This window comes from Lactuca sativa, chromosome 5 (assembly GCF_002870075.4).
Source record: "Lactuca sativa cultivar Salinas chromosome 5, Lsat_Salinas_v11, whole genome shotgun sequence".
NCBI lineage: Eukaryota > Viridiplantae > Streptophyta > Magnoliopsida > Asterales > Asteraceae > Lactuca > Lactuca sativa.
Genome location: NC_056627.2, coordinates 297,243,564 through 297,270,214, shown reverse-complemented (window position 1 = coordinate 297,270,214; position 26,651 = coordinate 297,243,564). Strand labels below are relative to the sequence as shown.

At 30.7% G+C, this 26,651-nt stretch overlaps 1 long non-coding RNA gene across 1 annotated transcript; it reads left to right on the top strand.

The window, feature by feature from the left end:
- Positions 1-2,126: 2,126 nt before the first annotated feature.
- On the top strand, positions 2,127-3,803 carry LOC122198129 (uncharacterized). The gene is made up of 3 exons (XR_006191997.1): positions 2,127-2,659; positions 3,288-3,492; positions 3,638-3,803. It is a non-coding gene; the product is annotated as an uncharacterized LOC122198129 (long non-coding RNA).
- Positions 3,804-26,651: the final 22,848 nt, after the last annotated feature.

Genomic DNA, 26,651 nt, shown 5'->3' with positions numbered 1-26,651 from the left:
ACTCAATATACAGAAACTTGCTTACTTGCTAGATCCACAAGTGATGAAACATAAAGATAGGAACTTGAAAGATTAAAAGGGTCTGAAAAATACACAAAGAGGTTGTGTTGAGCTTGCTTTGATGCTTCCTTACTTCACAAAGCTTTCTTCCTTCCTTTAATGAGTGAAACAACTCAAGAAGAACTAAAAAAGCACAAGAGATGGAATTAGGTTTGAGGTAGGGGCTCTCTAGAGTGATGAAGGTTGAGGATGAACGAAATCCTAGCCTCACATCCTTTAAATAGGGTACAATGCCCGAGACTAAGGACTTTGAACCCTAGCTACCACCGAGCCATGGTGAGGGAATGACTGCACAACCATCATTAAATGATGTGTCACACATTGCGGCCCAAGCCCTACCACATTATGATGATGGGAAATCCTCAAATTGCGACATTGTAAATCATTAGACTTATACTTGGAATATGGATGTTATACCACTAGTACGCGTCATGTTATATGATATCCACTAATACTGTATCTACTTAATGTAACTTCTAACAAACAATCATATAGAAAAGACCAAAATCACAAACCATCCTGATTTGGAGCTTAGAATATACAAATTTCTGATATACAAATACCAATTTTGATATTTCAATTAATAGCCCTTGTTACAAATAATACAATGAAAAAAAATCAACTCAAACGGACTTCGGATGTGAAGTTTCTGAAAGATCAAAGTTGGTTTTTTCATATTTTTTTTACAAAATACCCTACTTTGGAGCTAAAAATATGACTTCCTAACCTACAACTGAAGAGAATGACATGTCCATGGATAGACTTTGTTAGACCACGTGTATTTTTGCTATTTTTTGATTTTTTGTGGAAAAATCTTGGAAAAGTGTTTGTTATAATGATTTTTTCTTTATTTAATACATAATTAATCATACAAAATACGAAAAAAAAAATGATAAATACGACAACAACATATTAATATCGTGTCAATTTTGTATCGGATTTTGAAAACGAACACGACATGACATAACGTCATGATTTTTACACTTTTTACGAACATGATTTCGAAATTTAATTTTTTCCCAGTTTAGTTTTATGCCGTATCGTGTTATTGATTGCCACATCTAATTAGGGGTGTTTAAAAATATCTGAATCCATAAATCCACCCATAAAATATGTGAATCCAATCCAAAATTATCTGGTTTTTTGGTTTTTTGGATACTGGGATTCGGATTTAGATAGTCATTTCAAAAACCAAGTCGACCTTGGATAGTCATTTAACAAAACTTAAGATATTTCAGTTGTCCAAAATCCAAAAACTTTTATTTTAAAATCTTTTTCAATATTTTGTTTTTTATTTGAAAGATAAAATTACCATAATAGCCATTTTTCTGAAGTTTTTCCACAAAATAGTAAAAATTCATAAAATAACCATAATCATTATAATTTTCGCTGGTCAATATGTGACTTGAGGAAAGGATTTTTTTGTGATATTTTTATAGGTCACATTGGAGATTTTTAGAGACGTTTAGACAATGGATAGTTAAACTACTGACCAGATAACGGATCTAACATATAAAATTGATTGTTGAGCATGCAGTGGTAGTACACATATTCCACAGAGGCACATAAAGCTTTGTCCATTTGTTTCTCATAATTTTTACTTTGTTTTCTTATTTACAATCTTTGTGTACTGATTCGATGTGATTATATTATTAATGATTAAATGTTGTTTAAAATTAGTTTGTGTATATATATATATATATATATATATATATATATATATATATATATATATATATATATATATATATATATATATATATATATATATATATATATAGAGAGAGAGAGAGAGAGAGAGAGAGAGAGAGAGAGAGAGAGAGAGAAAGATGTTCAGATGTTTAAAGTATTTATTGTGTTATTGTATGCACAAATGTGGGAAAATCAAAATTTTGAAAATAAATAAATAATCAAACATATAAATAAGGGTAATTTAGTAATTTGATAAATAATTTCTACAAATACACTCCTATAATTATGGTAATTACTTTGACCTACCTTTATCCCTTTTTAAAACGATGAACAATCACCGTATTCTATCCCATTCGATCCTCCCTAACCCTGACTCCAAAACAGATAAAATATACGTCTCCCAAAATTACCACGTTAAATCCATCACCCACAGAAAGATCGTCACCACCATCCTGTTGCCGCTGATCGCTTTCAGATCGTGTTCGGAAGAAGATCCTGATGCAGAGCCTGTTGCAATTAGAAGAGGCAGAAGAGCTTTGCATAAGGAAAATACTCCCTATACTAGGGATAAACCTCCACGCTTGAAGGAGAAAATTAAGACGCAAGTCAATCGCATTTTGGTAGAGAAGAAATATCTGGAATCGAAGAATCCTAAGGAGGGTGCGAAATACGTATTACGATCTGGGGTTCGAGATGTCATCAAATATGGATGTGGCAAAGAGAATATTGATCCAAATTTCATCAAATCTGAGCTGGAAGCGATGGATAATGTGATCGATGGTGACCAAAGTGGAGAATTCGAGATTTCTTATCAAGCTACTGGGAATAACAAAACTATTAATGAATTGGTGGAGGAAAAAGGATTTGTTCAGATATGGTAGACGGATTTAATTCTTTGAAATCCAAGGTTAGTAATTCTAAGACATCGTTTCTTCCTTCTGTGAATGATACGATCTAAGATAAGGATATTTTGGGAGCTAAACCTGTGGTTCCTGATCCAAAATCTGTTACACCATCTGTCCCTGAGAAGGTAGCGTTCCCTTCTGTTACAGTCTCTGTTCCTGAGAAGTTAGTGAATCTTTATGTTAGTAGTAATGATGAAGTCATGAAAGATTTTTCGAATGAGGATATTAAATTGAGTGGTGATTTTTTACCTGCATGATTTGCAATCATAGATTATTTTATTGTTCGAGATTTTTAGGTCACCGTTAGTATGAACTGATGCCAATATAACCTGCTATGAGATGCACGAAGTTCCAGTCTTATTTATTATCAGTGGAAGTAAATTGTGTAAGTTAATTTTGTTTTGATTTACTGAAAAGTAGAGGCATGTATGTGTTTAGTTAGTTGACCATGGAATTAATATGTTATGTTGATCTCAATAGCGGAATAAGAAAAGACCTGGTTGTATGAAGTAGACAATGACCATGAAATCATTTTTTGTTGGCATATTCATATCACAACTAAATTAGAATGTCGATCTTATCTAATTAAAATATTGATATGGAATTGTCTGGCTTCACTTGTGGTAATAGTGTGATGAAGATACAAAACTCAGTTGATCTTTTTATAAATAATATGGGGCAGATGAGACCTTCGAAGGTCTACGGTTTTTGGGAACAAAAGAGGAAGAAGGCGAGGGCAAAGGAGGTCTCGGTGTGGCTGAAGGTTTTCATCAGACCCAGTTGATGCATGGACGAGGTGTGGGGTCACCCGCCTCAATGGAGCCATCAGCCGTAGGTGGGCTGTTTGTTTCCAACAGAATGCATACTGTAACTGAATCTTGAATTCCAATTCTATCAGAATGGAATCACGATTTCCAATTCTGTTGGAATGAAATATGGATATTTTCTTACTGATTTATGCATTTGATTTGTTTCCACAGAAGCAACTGATGCTTGAATAATGGACCATGAAATTGAAAGTGATTCTTAGCAACATTATTCTTTTAGAATGTATTAGTGTCTTTGTTAGATTTTGATGTTTTTTTTTTCCGATTTGAAATTTTTTAGTTTTATTCTTTAGCAATAAATGTAATTCTTAGCAGTTGTTACCCGTATTCTATAAGAATTAATGTAATGTTTGTTTATATTCTTCAATTGATGGTTCAAGAATTTGTTATTCTCTAAGAAGTTTTTAAAGTTATGATCAAGAAATAGGTTCAAAAATATTTTTATTATTTTATGGTTCAAGAATATTTTTATTTTTTATAAATATATTCTGTCAGAATTTTCGAGAATTATCATCACTACAATCAGATTTTTAAAATTAATAGAATTTATTATCCCTTAAAATATGCAAATTTCCTTTTTTAAATTTATGTTAATTGACTAAAATACCCTTAAAATGAAATTAGATGGTATTTTCTAATTATCTTTAATTTAATAATATGTATTATTTACATTCTTAAAATAAATAAAATTGATTCGCCCACATTTATGCATACAATAACACAATAATTACTTTGAATAGAATAACGTAAGCCTATACATAGATACATATATATATATATATATATATATATATATATATATATATATATATATATATATTAGGTTATTCTGTTCTAACTAATTATTGTGCGGATATCATATGCTATGAAAATGATAAAGAAAATATGTTGTTTGATAATATAAATACGTTTAATCTTACATAACAATTGTCATTAACACACATTCTCACTAATTAAATCGTCTATAAGGTTATTATACACTTATTATTATTAATCTCATTTCTGTCGGAATGTTTGTCAAAATTTTATTGAGTCATATTCTGTCAGAATGAAAATGGGCGAAAAACGATGTGTGAGAACAAAAATAAATAATAATTAGCGAGAATACATGCAAATGACAATATTTTTATAAGGTTGAACGTATTCGCATTGTTAAACAACTTATTCTCTTAGTAATTCTCCGCACAATGATTAGTTAGAATACTTGAACCTAGCTCTCTCTCTCTCTCTCTCTATATATATATATATATATATATATATATATATATATATATATATATATATATATATATATATATATATATGTTATAATGTGGATGGTAAGTATTGTATGTGGTATAGGTTGTTATTTAGGAGTAGGCTAGTTATTTTGTCGTTTCATAAAAAAGTATTGTGTGGATATAGTAATAAATGTGACCAGGAGTTTATAATATATATTCTAACAGAATATATATATATATATATATATATATATATATATATATATATATATATATATATGTGTGTGTGTGTGTGTGTGTGTTATAATGTGGATAGTAAGTATTGTGTGGGTGTAGAAATGAATGTGGACCAAGAATTTAAAATATATATTCTACATATTCTGATTGAATGAACATTTTGAAGAATAACAAATTTTTGAACCATAAGTTGAAGAATAACAACATTGTTAAAGAATAATTACCTATTATTAACATTATTGAAGAATATAAGGTCATAAAATAAACAAAAAAAAACAAATTTTAGTATCACATTCAATAAAAAGACAATGTCATTTTTTGAATTTTTGTCAAATTCTATACGAATGCAATGCTTTATAGTAAGTTGTTTTTGAAAAAAAATCTTCATTTTATAAGAATACAATGTCATTCATGAAAGAATCTTCATTCTCATTCTTGTTTCATGATGTTATATTTTGACATGTTGGTGTGGTGAATCTCAGTTGTCATGATATTGTCTCTTAATTTTCACCCATCATTGTTGTTCCAAACAACATTGCTACATTTTGAGTGGTCCTGAAATAAAACACATACAAATAATAAAGTTCAAGAATATAAATACATACACTTGTGGCCTCATGGACCAATAATACAACTTATAGTTCAAAATATAAATGTTTAATACGTGATTAACAGGAATACATAACCCTAATCTGATTCATAAAATACATAAGGCTAATATGATAAAACTAAATGCAGGTAACCAAAATCATATTCACAGAATGCATTTGTTTTTCAAGTAATCTGATATGTTTTGATAAAACTAATTGTAACAACTTTGCATAAAATTTGAGATATTCTAATGAAGTTTCATAGGATAATTTGATAATCTAATATAAACATGCAATTTGTGTCAAAAAATCTAATACAAACCAACTAATAATCAATGTAGAAAGTACTAAAAAAAATGAAGATTAAACTGAAAGCATAACATTACACAACATAAAAAAGAAGAAAAAAATAATTAGAGGAAAAATGAATTGAAGAAACATGAATCAACACTTCTTTTCACAAATCTCGCATAATAGGTAAACAAAATCATATACAAATCACATATTTCTGATACGAAATTAAGGAAACATGATTCCACATAGGAAATTAAAGAAATAGGAAACCAAGAAAAGAAGAAAGAAAACATCAAAAACGAAGAAAGAGTGAAAGAGCGATAGAATCAGGAAGAAACGCACATGTAGATAGGGGGCTGAAGGTCTACGATGGGATGTGGCACTCCAATCATAGTTTCACACGAGAGAGGATGTGTTAACCGGAGGTGGTTCAATAAATCTCGATGGAAGCGAGAGGGATACGATTTTGTGGGTGTCGATAGGGGTGCTCGGGATCGCCTTGTTAAAAGCTCGACTCGAAAGCGGTTTTAAACGAACCCAAGCCGAGCTCGAGCTTAATATTAAGCTCGTTTATTAAATGAGCTCGAGCTCGAGCTAATGTCACTAAGCTCGATTAGGCTCACGAGCCTAAACGAGCCTTTATATAATATATAAATTAAAATAAAAACATATTTGGAAAATTATGGATTTCGGGTATTAGTAAACGAGCTTCTTAACGAGCTTGAGTCGAGCTTAAGCTTATTTAGGCACATCAAACGAAAAATGAGCCAAGCCCGAGCCCGAGCCCGAGTCGAGCTTGTATAATTCTTAACGAGCTCAAGCCAAGCTCAGTAAAAGAAAGCTCGAATCAAGCCGAGCTCGAGCTCGAGCATCATATAATTTAAACGAGCCCGAGCCGAGCCTGGTCAGGCGCGGGCTTGACTCGGCTCGTTTGCACCCCTATGTGTCGATGGAAGAGTCAGTAGGGGTTTAAATAAAGTAATTTGCCTAAATTAAAGGGTAGATGATTTAATTAATTATTTATTTAAATTAAATAATATTTAAAATTACAATTTTTACCTTATTCATGTTTTTGAAATACTTGGTCCATATTAATCTCTACATCCACATAATATTTGTTCATCCACATTTGAACCTGACTCTCTCTCTCTCTCCCCCCCCCCTCTCTCTCTGTATGTATATATATATATATATATATATATATATATATATATATAGCTTACTCAATTGCAGGGAGCGAACCAACGAATTGTGCATCCTTTTTCTTTTTCCCCTCACTTTGAATCGCTCTTCCTTACGTTTAGATGTTAATCGATTCATAGAATCGATCGACACCCACCACAAAATCTTCTCTCTTGGTATACTATTCACTTTTGTCCACATGACAGCTTGACACAAAAGAAAGATGGGTTCAATTTTGATGGAAACGTCTGTTTGATATGGTTTTGCTTCTATTTTGCGCTTTCTTCAATTTCAATGTCTTGTCCGACCAATCTTCCCAACTAATGAAGATAATTTTCCTTTTCCTATGTGTCTAAAAGGATGAAGAACATATTCGTCTTTTGATTGGTCTTTTTAATCCTTATTACAATTAACAACTACTCTATGTGGTTTTTTTGTTTAGATATCTGAACATATGATCTAATTTTGCTATTAGGTTCTCTTTTAATCAATTCTACTATAGGTTTGTGTTATTTTTTGCATTTTCGTTTCTGTCTATTTTCAGTTATTTTCATATTCAACTCTGTCTAGATTGTACTTGCATCTCGATTTTGTTTGGTATTTTATGATTGTTCATTCTCTTTTGAAATTTGTGTGTTGGTAATGAGAAGCCATTAAACATGCATTTTGTTTTTAACACTAAACCCATTAGAGTTAACACTCACATGTATAATTTATGAAAATGATTGTTTTACCCTTTTCCCAGTTCATCTTGTTATTAAATAAACCTCAAAGCCAAACTTATAAGTCAAATAATTAAATTGTTTAATATTAGATAATAAAAATTCATTTGTCTTGGATGATTTCGGTTTTGGGAATCAAATCCCAAGTATGGGCCGAAATCACCTTTTGGTGATTTCATTAGAGAACCGAAAACGTTTTCTTAGTGCACCGATAACTCCGATTGAAAACACCCCTAGCCGAAATCCCATGCAACGACCCCACCCTCAGACCGAAATCAGCCTCCTAGACCGCAAACCCTTGGGACCACAAACCCTTTGGACCGAAAACACTTAGGCCGAAAATACTTCTCGGTGGGATACATTGGACCGAAATCGTGATATTTCGGTATGGATAGGTCGAAATCTCCCATTTTAGGGCGGTGACACGAATACGCATATATGCATATGCTTATTCATATGCATATGCATATACATAATCATAATCATATGTATTTAATTTCCATATGTATATACTTAATCTTATTCATATGCATATGTATATATTTATTCATATGTATGTGTATATGCTTACTTATTCATATGCATATGTATGTACTTATGAATATGCATATATTTATTCTTATGAATATGTCATTTTATATATATATATATATATATATATATATATATATATATATATATATATATATATATATATATATATACACACACACACACACACGAATATGCATATGCATATGTTGTATACTTATTCTTATGCATATGTATATACATATATTTATTCATATGTATATTTATAAGTATATGCTTACTCTTATGTATATAATATATATAGAGAGAGACATTAAAAATGTTTTTTTTAAATATATTCATGTGCATATGCATATATGTTTTTAAAAATATGCACATATACAAACACATATGAATATGCATTAAAAATACATTTTTTTCGATAAAAAACTTAATGTCAATTTCGAAATGTAAGGAATATTTTGTTGTTTAAAAATATATAAAAAATAAATATTTAATAAATAAGAAAAAATAACAAAAAAATCTTTTTTTTTCAAATAATGGAAAACATACATAATATTTCGAAATTAAAATTAAAAAAATATATTTTTCAAAAAAATTGCATTTTTTATGCATATTCATATTTTTTTTGTGCAAATATACATTTTGAATAATATATGCATATGTACACACATATACAATTTTTTCCATTTTTTTTCATTTGTCTTAGATATATGTATATACGGATGTAAAATATGGTATCTAAATTCATTATAGATAAAAAGTTTGTTGGTTCTTTCTCTCAATTTAGTTCTCCATTGATCTTCCCTCCCTCTCTCTCTCTTTCTCTCTCTCTCTCTCTCTCTCTCTCTCTCTCTCTCTCTCTCTCTCTTTCTCTCTCTTCGTCTCTCTCTCTCTCTCTCTCTCTCTCTCTCTCTCTCTCTTCTCTTTATATATATATATATATATATATATATATATATATATATATATATATATATATATATATAAGGTGTGAAACCAATGTATTACATGAGTTTATTTAAAAAAAATAAATATAAAATTCTAAATATTTGAGAAGTATGAATTATAAGAAAAATAAGAAAATATTGAATTATAAAAATTAAAGTGTTTTTTTTTCTCTTTCAAAATTAAACAAATAATTTACATAAATAAATAAAGAAAATTATTGAATCTTTAATTTAGTAATTTTGAAATTAGAAGAAATGTTCATTATTAAAATTGTTATACATTTATTATTGCATTTAAACACTATTTAGAATTTAATAAAATGAAAAAAAACCATAAAATTACATTTGGAATAAAAATTAATTTAAAATAACCAAAAAATTACATGTGGCAAAATAAATAAAAATGTGACATGCGGCAAAAAGATCTTAATTTAATAGAGAGGATATATATATATATATATATATATATATATATATATATATATATATATATATATATACACACACACACACACACACACACACACACTAGGCGAATGCCCGCGCAACGCGCGGGATATAAAAAAATATTTTATATTAAAAATAACTAAATCATTATATATATATATATATATATATATATATATATATATATATAGATATATATATATATATATATATATATATATATATATATATAGATATATATTATGGAAATTGTTTCTTATGAATAGTAAACTTCCATACTTTTTTGTCTATTTTAGTCCCTGGATTTTATGTTTTTTTGGCAGAATTGGTCCCTGTATTTTGGCAACTTTGGTCCTCATTTTTTAGACATTTTGACACTTTTTGGTCATTGTAATCGATATTTTTACATTTTTTAGGAACCATTTAATATTTAAAATTTTGGCCACAAAACTTTAACGGTTTGACAACGTTGACCCCTTTTCTATTTAGGAACCTTTTAATATTTAAAGTTTGGCCACAAAACTTTAACGGTTTGACAACTTTAACGGTTTGACAACTTTGGTCTTCATTTTTAAGTCATTTTTACACTTTTGGTCCTTGTAATCAATATTTTTACATATTTTAGGAACCTTTTAATATTTAAAGTTTGGCCACAAAACTTTAACGGTTCGACAACTTTGGTCCTCATTTTTTAGCCATTTTGACACTTTTGGTCCTTATAATCGATATTTTTATATTTTTTAGGAACCTTTTAATATTTAAAGTTTGACCGCAAAACTTTAACGGATTGACAGCTTTGATCCCTTTTCTATTTAGGAACCTTTTAATATTTAAAGTTTGGCCACAAAACTTTAATGGTTCGACAACTTTGATCCATTTTCTAAAACTTGCTAATTCCTAAATTGTTTCTTATAAATAGTGAACTTCCACAAATTTTGTCTATTTTAGTCCCTGGACTTTATGTTTTTTTTGGCAGAATTGATCCCTGTAGTTTGACAACTTTGGTCCTTATTTTTTAGCCATTTTGACACTTTTGGTCCTTGTAATCGATATTTTACATTTTTTAGGAACCTTTTAATATTTAAAGTTTGGACACAAAACTTTAACGGTTTGACAACTTTGATCGCTTTTCTATTTAGGAACCTTTTAATATTTAAAGTTTGGCCACAAAACTTTAACGATTTGACAACTTTGGTCCTCATTTTTTAGCCATTTTGACACTTTTGGTCATTATAATCGATATTTTTATATTTTTTAGGAACCTTTTAATATTTAAAGTTTGGCCACAAAACTTTAACGGTTTGACAACTTTGATCATTTTTCTGTTTAGGAACCTTTTAATATTTAAAGTTTGGCTACAAAACTTTAACGGTTCAACAACTTTGATCCCTTTTCTAAAACTTGCTAATTCCTAAATTGTTTCTTATGAATAGTGAACTTCCATAATTTTTGTCTATTTTAGTTCCTGGACTTTATGTTTTTTTTGGCAGAATTGGTCCCTGTACTTTGGCAACTTTGGTCCTTATTTTTTAGCCATTTTGACAATTTTGGTCCTTGTAATCGATATTTTTACATTTTTAGGAACCTTTTAATATTTAAAGTTTTGTCACAAAACTTTAACAGTTTGACAACTTTGGTCCTCATTTTTTAGCCATTTTGACACTTTTGGTCCTTATAATCGATATTTTTACATTTTTTAGAAACCTTTTAATATTTAAAGTTTGGCCACAAAACCTTAACGGTTTGACAACTTTGATCCCTTTTCTATTTAGGAACCTTTTAATATTTAAAGTTTGGCCACAAAACTTTAACGGTTCGACAACTTTGATCCTTTTCTAAAGCCTTGCTAGTTCCTACCGCTTTAATTCTTTTACCATTTTGACACTTCTGGTCCTTGCAGTAAAAACTTTTACATTTTTTCATAAAAACATGAACAAAACGGTCCGGGGCAAAGCCCGGGCTTGTCATCCTTGCACTTTCTACGTCTGTCATATTTATCGATTCGGAAACAACATTGAAAGCTTATGGCCCCCGCGTAGCGGGGGTAACATTTCTTGTTGTAATTAATAATTAAATAATAATTTCATAAAAAATATAAAAAAATGATTTTTAGTATTGTTATTATGTTGAACTATTTTTAAAAATAAATAAATCGTTATTGTTATCTATTAAATAATAATTTCATATTCAATTAAAACATTTATATTAAATATTATCATTATGTAGAAAATACGATAACATAGACATCTTTTTATCCATCTTAAATTTTATTATTGTGTACAACAGATGATAATAGAGACAACTTTTTATCTTAAATAGTAAAAAAAAATGTTTTGTATCATAAATATTACAATAATTATGTAGAACATATGATAATAGTGATGTCTTTTATAAGGTTAAAACTTTAAATTGTATTACATACAAGGTTGTAAAACTTTGCTAACACAACCAAATACTCGACATGTTACTTAAACTCGGCCTCCAATGGAAGCGAGTTTGACTAACTCAGTCAGAAGACACTTGGATCCTTATTAAACTCGACCCAAATCTAAAAGATACGATCCAAAATCATTTTCAAAATTCTGAAATTTAATTAGTCACTTGTCGACAAAGACAATCTCACCAAAGAATACACTCAATGTCCTACAAAGTTAGATGCAAGGAATATCTCACGACTTAGTCACTTTAAAATATTTCACTATCTTTACTATTTATAGAGGATAATACATTCTCTTGTTTACTCTCACGATCAATGTGCGATGAAGACATTTTAATTAAACTCATTTCTTTATTTGCCAATAATTTCATTTCATTAAATAATATATTAAATAATAAAAATAAAACGCTATTCAGAAAATTTATTGTTCAAGAGTTCCATTTTTCAGTAATATCGTAAGTTGCTATAAAAAATCAAGTTTTTATTGAATAACTTTTTGTTCAATCCTAAAATCATAAATTCAGTTAGACACTTAATATAGAAAGTTTGTGTATATGTATTTTCATGATTCAAAATGTCATTATAAAATGAATTCATTTATAAAATATAATCGATTATATATTTCGTTCTTTTGAATCAAAGTGATTTTTCAAACAATTATAATTTTATGTTTAGGTAGATTTTTTTTATATTTATATAACATTACGTAACTTATAATATTATTATAAACAATTTGAATAATCATGGGAGTTTCAAATGTATGTGGTGAAAGGAAAATGCTTCATTTATCAGTCCAAATTGATCAAACTTGGACCGATTCAGCTTAATATACCAAACCACATAACGTTTTTTCTATTGAAACCCGGTTTGTATATATTTTGTGTTTTTGAATCAAATTTATTTTTCAAAAAATTATAATTATATGTTTAGGTAACTTATTTATAATATTATTAGAAACAATTTGAAAAATCATGAGAGTTTCAAATGTATGTGCTGAAAGGAAAATGCTTCCTTTATCGGTCCAAATTGATTAAACTCGGACCAATTCAACTCAATATACCAAACTGCATAACGGGTTTTCAACTGAAACTCTGTTTGAACCTAAAAAAAAATCTTGTTCAAAACCATTTACGGGATTCTAAAACTTAAATGGACAGTTTCCAATAAAGACAATCTCACCAAAGAATACCCTCAACATCCTAAAAAGGTAGGCATAAGGAAGTTCTCATGGTTTGGTCCCTTTGAAACAATTCACAACCTTTCCTATTTATAGAAGAGGAAACGTTCTCTTGTTACTCTCACCATCGATGTGGGATGAAGACATTGTAATAAAACACGCTTTCTTATTAATAAAACATTATTCAACTTATTTATTAAAACACCCTTTCTCTTGTTTACCCTTTCTTTATTGTTCAATAGTTCTATTTTTTTATAATCTCCTAAGTTGCTATCCAAAAAAGTAAGTTCTTATTGAATAACTTTTTGTTCAATTCTAAAATCATAAATTCAGTTTGGTATTTAATATAGAAAGCTTGTTTATATCTATTTTCAAGATTCAAAAGTTCATTATAAAAAGAATTCATTTATAAAATATAATCTGCGTATATATTTCGTGCTTTTGATCAAATCGAATTTTCAAACAATTATAATTTTATTTTTAGGTAGATGTTTTTTTATATTTATATAACATTATGTAACTTTTTTAAAATATCATTGTAAACAATTTGAAAAATCATGGGAGTTTCAAATGTACGTAGTGAAAGGAAAATGCTTCTTTTATGGTCCAAATAGATCAAACTCGGACCGATTCAACTAAATATACCAAACTACATATTTTTTTCTAGTGAAACCTGGTTTGTATATATTTCGTGCTTTTGAATCAAAGTGATTTTTCAAACAGTTATAATTTTAGGTTTAGGTACATGCTTTTTTATATTTATATAAAATTATGTAACTTATTTATAATATTATTAGAAATAATTTGAAAAATCATGGGAGTTTCAAATGTTTGTTGTGAAAGGAAAATGATTCCTTTATCGGTCTAAATTGATCCAACTCCGGTTCAACTCAATATACCCAACTACATAATTTTTTTTTCTAACTAAAACACGGTTTAAACCTGAAAAAATTCAGTCCAAAACCATTTTTGGAATTCTAAAAGTTAACTGGACACTTGCCAATATAGACAATCTCACCAAATAATACATTCAAAATCCAACAAAGGTAGGCATGAGGAAGTTCTCATGGTTTGGTCCCTTTGAAACATTTCATATTTATAGAAGATGAAACATTCTCTTGTTTACTCTCACCGTCGATGTGGGATGAAGATATTGTAATAAAACACCCTTTCTTATTTATAGAACATTATTTAACTTATTTATAATATTATTGTAAAGAAATTGAAAAGTCATGGGAGTTTCAAATGAATGTGGTGAAAAGAAGTTAAAAAATGGGGTTTCAAATGCATGAGATTCAAGAAAAAATGATAGCTTTATAAGTATGTATGATATATATATATATATATATATATATATATATATATATATATATATATATATATATATATATATCATATTCGCTTTATGTGTTGTATGTATGTATTATCCAAGTTAACATGATACACACTCTTGCATTGAGGAATCAATATAACATAATACAATATGCAATGAGCTTATCTAGAATGGGTTAATTGAATAATATATACAACACATAAAGCCCACATGAAATTTGAAATATATACAAAATATATACCCTAAAACTTATTTCACTAAGATTTACAAAATTTCAGACATCTGAATTAAGATATCTGAATTATTATTCGAATTCGAAATTCCGGATAGAGATTCATATATCAATTTCTAATATCCAAAATTTCCGGATATCCGGTTTTGAACTCGTTAAATTACGCTTAAATTTGAATTCGGCCTATAGGTTTGTAGACGGGAATAGTATTTTCTCATTTAGAGATCAAAATAGCAAAGAAAAAAAAATGAATTCCCCATAGATGTATGATTGAGAATAGGAGTGAACTTAATGATTTTATCCCAAATCTCAACTTTAATCTTGTAATGAGGTGCGAGTCAAGAAACAATCTAAACATTGTCAAGCAGAAATCAGTTTGTGCGTTTATCATTGGGGAAAAACAAGGTTATGAATCTTTACGACATTAATGCATTAAACAAATCTTCACATTTTCTTCTTAGATCTTATGCACACTATTCCAGTGATCAACTAAACAACTGTCTATAATACATATAAAATATGTTAATACTCAATAAGTAAACAAAAAATAAAAGTGGAAATTGATGTTGTAATAATGACAACAAAAGCATAAACACAAAATATAGACTAGGTGTGAAACCGTGTATTACACGGGTTGATTCAAAAGTAATATAAATTAAAATGTAAACCTATAATATCTTTAAAATAAATATTCAAAATAAAAAAATAAAAATGTATTTATTGCAATTTACTATCACATTTATTACAATTAATACTTTACATATATAAGATATAGCTTTTTAATTTTTAAAATTGAAGAAAACCCAATAATTAACATGTTGTTATTATTTATTTTAAAAATACCACAAAAATGTCAAGTGTCAAAACTCATGAGGGATTGACATGTGGCAAAATGGATCTTCATTTATTAGAGTAGATTTATAAAAATAACCGTTATTTAAACATGAATGCTCATGCAACCATACCCATAATTTCCCTCGCTAGCATCATGGTGTATAAGACACAATTTAGCAAATAATTATCCACAAACAATTTCTTGAAATTTTAAGCTATATCAATGCTCAAGGTCTGGCCTTTACGCTATATTAATGCTCAAGGTCTGACCTTGCATAGCCCAGACCAGCTCAGCCCAAGAATGAAAACTTGTATCATCAAGTTATGAATCATTTAATATCAACTATAATAAATGAAGATCCATTTTTCTACATGTCAATTTCTCATAAGTTTTGACATTGTCATTTTATAATATTTTTGAAATCAATAATATCCACATGTCAATTTTTAGGGTTTTCTAATTTTTAAAATTAAAAAGCCACATAATATATATATATATATATATATATATATATATATATATATATATATATATATATATATATATATATATATATATATATATATATATATATATATATATATATATATATATATATGGAAACTACCCTATTACAAGGTAATTTGCTCCTAGTGTTTCACCCATATGGATGAATTAGAAATGATCTCTCCCGCGATTGTTGTATATGACTTGTAAATGTTATTGAAACTCAAGTCATTTCTGGCCTTCCAAATGTTCCATAACATACCTTGTATTATAGTTAAAAAAAACCTTTCTTTTCTTCGGACAATTTCCCCATCTAGCTTCAAACTCAAGAAGCTCTATCACCGATGAAAATGAACCAAACGGGATTCCACACCAATTGAAAATCCTCCTCCTTGTATTCGTCGCTTTAGTACATTGGATTAAAGCGTGATCGAATCATTCCTCCACGTGATTGCAACTCTTGCACAAGGTCGAACCAACATTTACACCTCGAACATATAGTCCCTTTTTCACTAGTATTCTACCTAAGCCCGCTCTCCAAGTGAAACAATTAACTTTTAGTGGTGCGATTCGTGTCCATGGCATTCCAACAAAACCGGTTGTGGTCAATTTTTCATCAAGCCAATTCCTTGCATGGTGAACCAAGAAGGAGTGGAGTTTATTCGGAAAATTATTTAAAGTGATGGGTGATAAAATATGCAAAAGTTCACAAAATTCAGCAATGAAATTTGGATTGTTGAGATCATGATTCCAACCCTATGTGTAACCCATGTTGCCTATCCTTTCATTTATGGTACAATTTTTTGACTTTCAATTGAGTACAACAGATGGAAGTGTGACCGGAACGACAATACCCCCGACCACTTGTCTTTCCAAAAAAGGAAAGCTATTTCTAATCCCAGTTTTAAGTGAAAATAGATCACATAAATTAAACCCAAAAGAATTGAGGTCAGACTCAACTTTTGTGATATTATGCTAAACCCCAGCCAATTGTTTTTGCGCCATGATTTCCATAGGCTTTGAATAGAGCTTGTGGACAACCCTAATTACCTCTCTCCATATACAATGTTTACCATCTCGAAGCTTCCACCACCATTTCAATAGAAGAGCACAATTTTGAGCTTTCAATGAACCAACTCCGAGTCCTCCTTTTTCTTTAGAAGCCATAACGGTTGACCAAGCAACCCAACATATCTTCTTTTCGTTATCATTTCCACCCCATATAAATCTCCTCCTAATTTGTTCCAATCGATCAAGGACACTAGCGGGGGCTTTGAAGAGGGAGAAGTAATATAAAGGCACACTACTTAACACTGATTTCACCAAAGTTAATTTGCCACCAAATGATAGATTCTTTGTTTTCCATGTGGAAAGTTTGGCATTAAACTTATCAATGATCGGTTTGCAATGTTTCTTTAAATTCATATTTGCACCAACCGGGACCCCAAGATATGTAAAAGGAAAAGAACCTGGCATACACCCAAGAAGTAAAGACCATGTGTTAACTTTCGAAGAAGAGGCTCCGATCCCAAATACCGTTGATTTATGGAAGTTTACTTGTAAACCGGAGGAGGCGTGAAAACATCTAAGTATTCTTGCTAAGTTGCGCATGTTGGATATAGTTCCATCACCCACAAATATCGTGTCGTCCGCATAGAAAAGATGAGATATACATGGGCCATTCACCCCGATTTTTTGCCCACGAAATAAGCCCTTGTTGCAAGCCGCTTTCATTGCCACATTTAAACCCTCCATGGCGATTATAAATAAGAAATGAGAGAGCGGGTCTCCTAGCCTAACACCTTTTGAGATGTGAAATTCTTTTGTTGGAGACTCGTTGATTAAAACCGAAGCATAAGAGGAAGACAAGCAACCAAGAATCCAATTCCGCCATTTAACACCGAAATTCATTTGTGCCATAATTGAATCTAAATAGATCCAATTAATGGAATCAAAGGCTTTCTCGAAATCAACTTTGAACATAAACATTTCCTTCTTCGCTTTTTTAGCCCATGAACATAATTCATTAATGATGAGAGGACCCTCAAGGATGTTTCGACCTGTGATGTAAGCCGACTGAACATCTCCCACCACATGACCTATGATCGATTTCAATCGGAGTGAGAGAGCTTTGGTGAGAATTTTATACATGCAACCAATTAGGTAAATAGGGCGATAATCACATAGATTAATTGGGTCTTTGATTTTTGGAAAAAAAGTGATGAAAGAGGAATTTGATCCCCTTGCAATGGAACCAGCGGCCTCAATATGGCGAATGAATCCCATCACTTCGCTGCTAAAAATGTCAAAGTGGGTTTTGATGAGATTGAAAGTAATGTCGTTTGGCCCAGGTGCTTTCTCTCCCCCACAAGCCCATATTGCTGACTTAATCTCACCAAGAGTGAACGGCTCTTCAATTGAATCACGTTGTACATCCGATAACCTGTCAAACAAAGAGTTGATGAAAAGAGGACAAATCGGCCACTTCTCATGAAATTTATTGTCAAAAAAATGAAAAGCTTCTTCTTTAATGGCAATTCGATCCACAATCCATCTATCATTAACTGTTAAACCATGTATACTCCTGTTTTTGTTTTTCAATGTGCCATGAAAGAAGGAGGAGTTTTCATCTCCGTCCACCGCCCATTTAATATGAGCTATTTGCTTCAAGTCAAGTCTATGCAATTGCTCCAAGTCAGCCAATTTTACTTTTCCGTCCCTGACTTCATTGATTTCCAGTGTCGATAAGTCCCTTGTTTCCACCAGTCGAGCTAATCCAATTAATCTCCTATTTAAGTCTTTCAAAACTTGTTCCTCTTTATTAAATTCCACAGCCCTCCATTTCTTGATTTCAATTTTTAGATGCTTTAGTTTAGAAGTAAGAAGCATGTCAGGAGGCCGAAAACCATGGATGAGGCCCATGCATTAGTGACAACCTCAGTGAATCCAATCCGGAGAAGCCATGAGTTGTACAATCTGAATGGTTGTAGACCAAAATCAACGACAAGATTGCAAAGTGTAAGTGGGGAATGATCGGAATGTTCACGAGGATGAGCCGTGATATATATATATATATATATATATATATATATATATATAGGGAAAAGTGAATATACCCTTAAGGGTATATAAGCTTAGGTACCCAAACTCACCATACTATGCCGTTTTGTATCATATATATATACATTATAATTGTTTAATGTTCTTATAATTCAACTTCTAAGTTGATTTGCTTTCAAGATTTTTATAAATTTCACATTTATCTCCCTCTTACATAGTTTTCATTTTCAGTTATAATATATATAGCCTAGTAGGTGTTCGGCAAAAAGATGTGATGTAAGAGTAAGAAAATAGTGAAATTTTAAAAATCTTGAAAGTAAATCAAGTTAGAGATTGAAGTTCAAGAACATTATAATGAATATATCAAATAAAACGACGTATTATGATGAGTTTGGGTACCTAAGCTTATATACCCTTAAGGGTATATTCACTTTTCCCATATATATATATATATATATATATATATATATATATATATATATATATATATATATATATATATATATATATATATATATATATATATATATATATATATATATATAAAGTATTAAATGTAATAAATGTGATAGTAATTATAATTAATAGGTTTCTTCATTCCTTATTTCAGAATTTTATTTAAAAAGTACTTAATGTTTACATTTTAATATTTAATTTTTTTTTAATTAACTCATGTAATACACGGGTTTTACACCTAGTTATTATTACTAAACACGGTGAGTCTGCTATTTTTCCAAACAAATGTTGAATCTCTCCAAATTTAAATCACAGCCGTAAAAATTCAGGGTTTTTTTTTTTTTTTTTTTTTTTTTTTTTTTTTTTTTTTTTTTTAAATACGGTTACCGCTTACTCACAGCTTCCTTCGTATTCAACCTCCCACTTCTCTTCCACCTCCGTAAACCCTAAACCGCTCCTCTGCCCCACGACTCCTACGTTCTCTTGAATCTATGCTCCTTCAACTGCTCTCTGGGTGGTATTTATACCAACAAATTATAGAGAAAGCGTTTTTCCGCAGAAGACGTCTTCTTCACTATGCCCAGATTCTCCACTTAGGGAGAATTTTGTGAATCATTGAAATTTTGATTGTTACATCATGTATATGATGTTTGCTTCTATTTATACTTAAATTTATTTCATTCTATTAACTTCCACATAATGAAAATGGAAGAAATAAATAAAGTTATAAGACAATTATGGTGGCAAACGTATAGTGGGCAATATATTGAACACCTTGTGTATTTAGAAATGAGGAAAAGACGTACCACATGGTGTTGGTGTACACTCTATATTTTGATAGCCAAATGAGGTAAAATAATATTTTTGGTCAAGAAGATAACATATTCTCTCCATTTTCGGTAAATTTAGTATTTCTGTTAATTAATAAGTCATGTGTATGTTTTTATAGTTCTTTTACTTAGATGCTTTTAAAATTTAATACCTATGTCAAATGACTGGCATTTGTATCAGTTGCTCAAGTGATTACTAGAGGTAAAGCTATAAAGTTAGAAATTAAAGCAAAAACGAAGAAAAAGGTATGGGCTTTATTGTTGTGATAAATATATGGAAGTTGTATGTGATTATTTGAGATTTAAATGTTTCAAGTTGTTCATAATAACTATGTTGTTTAAGCGTTTTTGTACATTTTCTTGAATTAGGCAATCCAAATAGATATTCTTTGTTGTTAAGAATTAGGTTACTTATATCAATTATTTTTGGCTTTTGTAGAAGTCTAATGCCTCGGTGTTTGGAAAGATATCGCAACCACGTCCTCTTTAACTTACAAAAGCATGTTCAACATCAGTCGTGTTGTAATTTTTTGCCCATTCTTTTTCAAATTTGCTTGCAACTTCAAATGGGCAAAAAAGTAAATATGAAAAGAGATAGACATTATTAATGGAAGTAAAAAATAAAATCATTTTGTTTGGATCAATGACGAAAGCTTTAATATGAAAAGTAAATAATACTTGATTTGCAAACGTGGCATAATAGTAAAGTTCTTTCACATTCATAAAACAATTTTCAACAAAAACAACCTTGTAAGCAAATTGTGGGGTAGAAATGAAGAAGATGGATAGGTTTTCTGGGATCAAAATGAAAAAGAGGGATAGGTGTCATGTTGTTGCAATGAAAGTAGGTTGTTGTAATAGAAAGAAGTTAGAAGTAGGATGTTATACTCGAGCTAAGAAGGTTGTTGTTTTCAAAATTGTATAGACAATGAGATTATATAAACGACAAACTATAATTCATTTATCGAACAAATATTACACTAGTTGTTTATATTTGTATGAAATATATCCTATGATATTGTAGTACGTATTTCTTTAAGATTTTACATTTAGAAAAAATTTATAAATTTTATATTATTTTCATTTAAGGATTTTAAGTGTAAACTCAAATCTAATTCTATAATAGTCCTTTGATCATTTTTAGCTATTTTTGAGCAATTTTGCTGTGAATACTGAATGACATCACAAAATGAATTCTTTTGATTTTATATAATTAGCATGAAACCTATTTACAAATTCAGTAGTACGTTATCTCTTAAATTAGTAAATATGCGAGTTATTTTAAATAGATATATTTTGATACTTATTTTTGCAGTATACGATTTTTTTTTTCCATATTTAATCTCATTCCAATATAATAATCACATTTTCTAATATTTTGCAAAATTCGAAGATACCAAAGAGAATTTCAATTCTTGTACTTTGAGTTCCAAAAAAACATTTAACTATGCACAAAATCGTTGGCAATGATGACATATTGATCATTGTTTAATGTTTAGTCTAGAAGTTTACTTGCGACCATTCCAACATATATAGTTTTAAGATTGATCTTCGCTTAACATTAAAATGTGAAGCCCGAAACTCGATTTGGGCTCAATTGAGCCTTAATATTCAGCCTCTAGGCCAATGTATGATCTAATACTTTCGACCTTGGTTCAATCGATTCCATGTTGTATTAGAAAATCATAATGTAGTGCACATGTACTGCTAATTAATGACTCGACTAGACAGCTTGATATACATATGATCAAAGATACGATTACAGTAAAATGATTTAATTGCAACTAATATGACATATTATAACACCAAGAACATTCGGTTATAACTTTTGTTAATAAATTGCTTATAATGATTGTAAAAATTGATTAGAGTTCATGAATTAGATGGTGAATATATATATATATATATATATATATATATATATATATATATATATATATATATATATATATATATATATATATATATATATATATAAAACAAGAAAACAGAGTATTAGGGACGTCGTTTTTGCGACGACAAGACCTTTAGTGACGACACCAGACAAGCTACGCTTGGTGTCGCCACTAAACGCCAATGTCGTCGCTAATGGTGTTGTCACTAAAAGTATGAACCGGAGATCCGTCGGAGACACGCCAGTTTCAATCCTGACCCTTGGTTCGGAACATGATCCAACGGATAGGGTTTGTTCCCGTGGAAGACAATAGAGACGACACCTTTAACGGCGACATGTCGTCGCTATTGCTGTCGATCCTTTGACCCACATTGGACGAAATCTTGGTCCTACGATTCTTACCTGATCCAACGATTGATAATCTCCAAAAAAGGCGCGTTGAGTTCCCTCCAAATTGTCGTCGCTAATAGCCTCTCGGTCGTCGCTATCAGCGTCGCAGGTTAAGGGTTACCCCTTTTGTTCGGCCTTCCTCGTCACAGACGACGTATAATTTGTCAAGCCTCTTCAATGGTTCTCTCCGGCGACGATTTGTGACATCATCGTTGACGCCACTGCTCTCCACCGCCGATTAACCTCCAAAGCTAATTCCCACCGCCCATTAACCTCCAAAGCCCACTGCCACCGCTTGCCGACTGCCACCTTCATTGCCGACTGTCACCTTCGACTACGACCTGCTATCACTGGCGACGTTCATTTTCTCTACCCATTTCCTTTTCTCTTCTTTTCTGACCACCGGTTACGACTGTGAATTGTTGAATTTTTTTTTTGTTTTTAAGTTTCTGGTGTAAGGACACCACATCACCACCAATTGAGGCTTTGTTTTTTCAGTGAGCACATGTTAGTTTTCTTTTTCACTTCTGAATATGTATTGTATGCATGTGAATATCTTAATCATTGTATGAATTTATGAATATATATATATATATATATATATATATATATATATATATATATATATATATATATATATATGTATATATATATATATATATATATATATATATATATATATATATATGTAAAATTGATGTATATATGTGAAACTACTGACTATAGATCATGAGACTTTCGGCTGTGTTGTAAGGTCAAACCTTGAAATATGATGATGTTTGAAATAAATCTCAGCATCAGCGTATATCTCAGTTTTAGCATCAGCGTTTGAGCAGCTCAGCATGTTTAGTTTATTCAGTGCGTTGTAACAGATTTTGTATTTATCTTGTTTCCATAGTTAGCGTAAATTAGTTAGCTGGCATATCCCTGATTTGTAGGGATTGTCTAAAATAGCAGTATATAATCTTTTGTATAGGTTTGTGAATGCACGCTTTTCACAAACCCTAATCGCTGCTTTGTGCACACGATAATCTCTTTGTGAGATTATCTTTCTTAGTGAAAGTTTTTCTTCGTGAATTCTTCTTATTCTCATTTACTGTCATTGTTTGATAAATTGATTGATCTAAAGGCTTTTTTCAATTGGTATCAGAGCGGGTTTCTCTTATCAAACAAATGGCTTCATCTTCTTCTTCGTCGAACTCATCAAATCATCCCTCCGCTAAAATTCCTCCTTTTGATGAAACAAATTTTGCCATGTGGAAAATAAAGGCTCTATATGCTTTAGAGTCAGTAGATGAAGACATGTTGGAAATTGTCGAAAAGGGTCCATATGTTCCAATGTATCAGCCTCTGAAAAACAACGTTCCTGATGGTGCTATGAAGAAAACATCTAGAGAAAACTGGACGGCAGATGACAAAAGAAAACATGGTCTAGGTGTTCGTGCTCGTGCCGCAATCAGCTACGCTCTGCCATACAATATTTTTGGGCTGGTTCAAAATTGCATCTCAGCAAAAGAGATGATGGATACGCTGACTGTGTCCTTTGAAGGCACTGAAGAAGTCAAGGCTACTCAAATAAATGATCTTAACAGAAGGTATGAACATTTTTTTGCTAAGAAAGGTGAAACCTTGACTCAAACCTTTAACAGATTCAATATTCTTGTTAATGATCTATGAAGATTAGATCAGTTGAAGCATAGAACTGTTCTAGTGCAGAAGTTTTTGGATTCTCTGGGTGCAGGTTGGGAGAACCATGTTGATGTGCTGAAAAATAGTGAGAAGATCAACACTATGGACTTACAAAGTCTATATGGAAATCTTCGATACTATGAGGAATCCAAGCTTCAAAGAAAGGAGCTGATGAAAGATTCTCAGCGTGAATCATTTGTAGCCTTGTTCTCAAACAAAAATCTAATGTCAGATTCAGACACTAAATGCCATTCAGACACTGATTCCTCTAAAACTGACACTGATGATCTTGAAAAGGTTGTGGCTAGTGCAGCTTTGATTGTAAAGACCTTTGAGAAATCAGGCCGAAACTTCTCAAAGTTTCAGAAGAAGATGGGTGGAAAGTTTTCAAAAAGATCAGTCGCTGATAAAAAGCATGGTACTGATAAGAAAGAAAAGGCTCAGTGCTTTAACTGTGGGAGCACTGATCATTTTGCAAAGGAATGTAAACAAAGAAAACAAGGCTCGGATGAATACTGAAAGCAGAAGTACAACAAGTTGATTGAGAAGCTGAAAGCAGAGAACTTGGAACATAAAGTTCTTGTTGCTGAAGAAGAAAAATGGAAGACTGATGAGGAGTCATCAGATGATGAAGTCAAGTGTCTAATGGTAAAAATAGAAGACACGGATGTTCCTGAAAAAGGCACAAGTACATTTGATGCTGATATGTCTGATGCTGTTGAAAATTCCAGGAAGCACAACACTGGCTCTTCTTCAATGTATCAGGTTAAAAACTTTGTTTCCTATTCAATGAATGAAAAAATCAAAATGTTTGAGTATTTGGGTGTTATTAATTCTAAGAAGAATCAAACAATAAGAGATTTGCAAAATCAAATTGATCTTCTTGAAACTGATATATCCATGAAAAATAACATTATTGAGTCCACTCAGGAAAATCTTAGAATCACTAGTTTGTCAAACTCATTTTTGTCTACTGAAATTGACAATGTTAAAGATCTTTTGATCAAAGAACAAACTGTGCTTCATACTTGGGCAAAATCTCACAAAAATGTTAATTATATTATTTCTGCTCAAATTCCACATTCATGTGAGAAAATTCTTGGGGGTAATTTTGCAGAAGCTGAAAAAGTTTTTAAATCACAAGAAAAAGAATCTGAATTTTATTCCATAAATGAGATGAAAAACAATTTCAAAAATAAGTTTGTCAGTAACTCTTTTATTAATCAGAGTCTAATTGATGAATACTGTGTTTACTAACTCTAATGGTGTTACTGAGTGTAATGTTGAAATTACCGGAATTGATCCAACCTCTTACCCTACACATCTTGTAAGACCAACTCCACTCACTGAGATTATTATTGCCTTCCCTATCTCAAACGGAGTGTTTCATGCTGTTCATGAACAACTTAAGCATTTTCCTGATTGCAATGCATCTGTGAATAAGTCCAAATCAGACACTGATGATAGCTCATCATCTATCACTGATCAATTTTTTATGACACTGAATTCAGTTGTTACTCAATGATAAACAAACGGATTCAAAGCTCTCTTGGTGAATCTTACATGTCGAAATGTGTTAAGTCCAAAAATTTGCTCACCAAGAAGAACTTTGGTACTAGAGTTTGTTACAGATGTGGTGATACCTCTCACAAGATCAGTGAATGTTCATTTGATAAATCATCCTTAAGAGCTGATAATATTAAAGTTAGAAATGAAAAATGGACTCTTAAGTCAAATTCTTTAAACTGTCTTCCTAAGGAGTGTTATAATCTATTATCAAATAACTTTGTGAATGACCCATCCTCGAATGGGTCAATGTGTTCTAACTAGTTTCTCAGCTCTGCAGGGTCAGGAGCATCTTTGGTACTTAGATAGTGGTTGCTCAAGGCATATGACATGATCCAAGTCTCTCCTGGAAGACTATGTCAAGAAAACTGGTCCTGCAGTAACTTATGGAGACAATGGAAAAGGGTTCACTAAAGGATATGGAAATATCAAATGCAATAACGTGGTTTTTCAAAACGTTTCATATGTAAAGGGTCTCAAACACAACCTTATCTCCATCAGCCAATTGTGTAATGCTGACTATGAAGTTCACTTTACAAAGAAGGAAGGTAGAGTTGTCAACACTGATAGAGATGATAAAGATGGAACCAGAACTCGCTGGGTCTATCG